Here is a 4229-nt window from a genome sequence, read left to right as displayed (position 1 = left end):
CTCTCTCTCTCTCTTTTCTTGAAAGTAATGACTTTCTCTTGCATTTGTCTCAGCTAACACTCTTGTAATTAACAATGCAAGGTCAGTGGAAAAAACCAACATAAGTTTACAGCCTTCACTATCAACTTAAACCATCACACCACAAGTCAGTCTACCAACAAACATTGGCGTAATATGACAAAATATGAAAATAGCAAAAGGAGTTCCGAAAATCCTATACCTTGAAAACGCGTATTAGAAAAAATGCAACCAAGCTTGAAAAGCCCATATGAATCATGGTAAGCGTTATTGGAAATGGGAAGTTGAAATATTTTGGCGAGAGAACCCACTGGAATAAGCATAAAAAAGAAGCACATTAGTACGAGCTTTCAAAATATTAAATGTACAAATGAACTTAAAAATGCATGGCATTGGCAAAATGTAATAAAAACTCCTCTGGCAAGGAATTAAGAAAACGAAATGGAAAAAGAGAGGTTAGAGAACCAGCTAATATGTTTACAAGTCCTTAAGATATCTAGTCTTCCCATAACACCTAATTTATCTAAACTTATGTAAATCATTTAATATAAGGGCAATTTTGCAGGAATTATTTGGACCTAATTTGATGTGTTATTTAATTTTCATGATTGTTTATTTTATTTAAGCCAATTTCAGAATAAAGAACATTGCCAAATTGGTGCCAAGTGCCAATTCATATCCTAATTCCCGAATAATAGAAGTGTGCATTTCTTGCACACAGTGATCGTGAAGATGCAGATTAAACACCAAAGCTTGATATTTCCATAGCAAAATCCCAAAAGCAACTCTCCACCCTCAAATCTAATGTGATCCAAAATTGGTGAGGGTGAGGCAGTGATATTAATAAGTGTTACAAATATGCTGCCAATATCTATATCAAGCAAGAGAGGGGGAGAGAGAGAGAGCATCAGACATTCATCATGTATTATACAATACATACCTTGTTGTACAAAATAACTCCTGAGGACAACAATATGTAGACCAAAAGATACAAGTAGGTCAACAAATGTTGTTTGCTGACCATTGTATCTATTTAGTTTCCCGTAAGCAATCACGTCAGGGAGTTCTAGCTGACCAAACTTCGTCAAGACTTAAGTATTTGAACTCTAGAAGAGTTCTAGACAGAGTTGAGGTATTGCTAACTCAACCGTTGCTATTCATTGTTTGATAGATGATGAACATGCCATTTTCTTAGCAAACCAGCAGTATTTGTAACACGAACAGACATCTACTGAACCTGGAAAAGGATGAGAGAATGAGTAAAATACAATTTGAATGCAATTGTTGGGTTTCATGCATGTCGTATTTGGTTTGAACTAACACATCCATGTGGTAATGGTAATGCATCTCTGCGTGTCAACAAGCTCTTTGCAAATAAAATGAGAGCAATTGGTAATCAAGTTAGATGGTCACCTGAAACAGGTGTCGGCAGAACTCTATATTCATCATGAAGGAAGAATATATCTTGAAAAGATATTAGATATGAACAAAGGGAAGAAATCAACGGGAGAGAAATAGTGGTTCCATCTACCTATTGAATTTTTTTTTTCTTTTTTGGGTAGGGGGTGGTGTGGGCGGGCAGAACAATGTTCTGTGATCTTATATAGGGGTAAGTTTTCTTGCTAAGGCGAGGGTGACAATTTTAAGTTTTTCATGTGGATATGGATCCTCATTGACACATTAATAATAAAAATATTTACTGATCAAAATACAAAAAAGAAATATACATTAATAACACTACTAAAAATAAAACAAGTTCTTTCGTCTGTTTTAGAGAGAAAAAAGGAGAATATAAAATGCAGGAGAAAATGTTTAAATGAGCAACACATTCTGTCCCGAACTAACAATATGAAGTGATTTTGAATTTTAACTCCATTTCTCTTCAACTCCATGCAGTTTAACCTTCAGAAGCAAAACCCTGGTTCTTCGACAAAGCAGCTTGTTCAGGAGTTAAAACCTTCAACTTTTGTTTCTTATGATTTTGTATGGAAGTCTGTTAAAATGTTTCTTATGATTTTGTATGGCTAAATAGACTAGGACATCCATTGAGAAAGATTGAAATCTTTCAAAATGTAATATCCAAATATCAATAATATGTCTTTTTTTTTTTAAGTACAATGACGCCATTCACAAGTGCATGTACGAATACGAAGTAAACATCTATCTAATCTAAGTTTGGTGGACTGTTGGAAGCAATGATTAGCATTTTTATTTATGTACTTAGCAACTTGTAATGGTTAGTTAGAATTGTTAGAGTCGGTTTCAGCCAGTACAGATATAGTTGGTTACAACATATAATCCCTCTTCAAACAATGAAATTGATAACCACCTAACAACAGGTTTCAAAAATTCCTTCCTTATTCTCCCGAGTTCTTCAAAAATTTTAAGTACTTGAACCTTTCCAACAATCCAAGAAATCATGGAGATTAATTGATCAAGGTCGAAACTCTGATAGTGCCCACAAAAATGATTCAATCAAACCCGAAACAATATCACTTATTAGCAAATATACGGCCTAACATTTACTTCCCTTACACTTTTGCCAACACTCTCCGCAGCGATCAAATTAGGATATAAATTTTGCTTTACCAGCTGTAAACATATTTAGACACGTGGATGTCGAAGAATAACCCTATGGATCTCACAGAGTAACTTTTCGACATCATTTTACAGAAGCGTCCAGTTGAGCTAGTCAGATCAATGTCCTATGTGCCAAACTCTACGACAATCTTCTCAACCAAATCATAAAAGTATTTCTCAGAACATATATCAGCGCAGATCTAAAACTGTTACATTAAAATTCATCCCCAACAACTCATCGTCGACAAATTCAGCTTCATAAATTCGAAATCTCAAAATCACATAAAATGAACTAAAAACAGCCTGAAGTGCGAAATTAGCGCAGAAACAATCGTACTGCAAAATGAATAGTAACGAACCTGAAAATCAGAAAATGTATGTATAATTCCAACAACGATGCAGAAATGTCGATCAAAAATTTCGCTGCTAGATCTTAGTGCAAAAGTTTAGTTGACGTGTGTATCAGGTGAATTTGATGAGTGGAAGAAAGGAACCTCTTCGGATCTCAAGCTACAGTGCAGAAAATGTACGTGCAGTGACATTGAGGTGTGGGGTTGCGTGGCTCAATAATGCGTGCTGAAATGTACGTTTCGGAGTGGATCGAGTATATTAATTGTGTTGTTTGATATGGACTATGACTATAAGTATGGATTTATCGGCAATTTTTTTCCCCCATAAAAAAAATGCTCATCCAAACAACGTGCTAAATTGAATAGTAGAAAATGATTTTTCTTTTTTTCCTTTTTTTTGGCATTTTTTATATTGTTATTGCTAATTTTGATAGTTTACAAGTTTCCATGAATATTATCATCTTAAAAACATGTAGAAAATTTTATAACTAGTGGCAACCTGACTATGGACGAGATAGACGATTGCTTAAGACCCCACTTTGGTGAGAACACCAAATTATGCTATATTTATATGATAGAGCAATGCTATAAGTACAAATTGTTTTCTATAGAATTGGTACAGGAAAACAACTGTTCTCTTGTGATTTGCTAGCAATGACAACAACTAATTACAAGAAGACAGTTGTCTTTTTGTACCAATTCTATTAAAAAAAATTGTACTTGTAGATTAATTCTATATGATAAGTTTACTCAACACATGAGAAAGTTGTACCAATCAAATGTGAGTCTAACATGTGTATCTTAAGTATAAAGCAACTTTTTCACACACGCATAGAGTAATGGGAATTTCCATAGGACGGGAAGACCGCCATATGTCCAACAAACTTTTAGATCACTATCTATGATTAATGTCGAGTCATTAAGATTAAAGAGTATTCATGCTTTTAACTTGTACATAAAAAAAGCTCCATGTAAGGCAACAAAGTTGATTAAGTTTGTGAGGACAAAAATTCAAGAGAATGATGATTTTAATGGTCTCTTGAACTTTCTACAAATTTAAACTAGTAGTAGGATCTGTGATCAATCTTGATAGTAAGAGTAAGTCCTTCCCCCTCACAAGCAGGGTTCTTATTTTATTTGTCCATGATCTAGAGCTTGAAGTTTGAATTTTTTTTTTTCAACGACACACCACTGAAATCTAAATAGCGCAGGTTAATAGTATTAACATTTACTCGAATGATACAATATGATAAGAAGCGTAAAAGAACTACTAGTAAAAAT

General features: G+C 34.0%; 1 long non-coding RNA gene across 1 annotated transcript; it reads right to left on the bottom strand.

Annotated features, from left to right (window-relative positions):
- Window positions 1-9: 9 nt before the first annotated feature.
- Window positions 10-3200, bottom strand: LOC111403483. The gene is made up of 3 exons (XR_002704480.1): window positions 2958-3200; window positions 959-1255; window positions 10-328 (listed from the first exon to the last, which is right to left on the bottom strand). It is a non-coding gene; the product is annotated as an uncharacterized LOC111403483 (long non-coding RNA).
- Window positions 3201-4229: the final 1029 nt, after the last annotated feature.

This window comes from Olea europaea, chromosome 11 (genome assembly GCF_002742605.1).
Source record: "Olea europaea var. sylvestris chromosome 11, O_europaea_v1, whole genome shotgun sequence".
Taxonomy (NCBI): Eukaryota; Viridiplantae; Streptophyta; class Magnoliopsida; order Lamiales; family Oleaceae; genus Olea; species Olea europaea.
The sequence above is the reverse complement of the archived record's forward strand: the minus strand, read 5'-3'. Positions and strand labels throughout refer to the sequence as shown.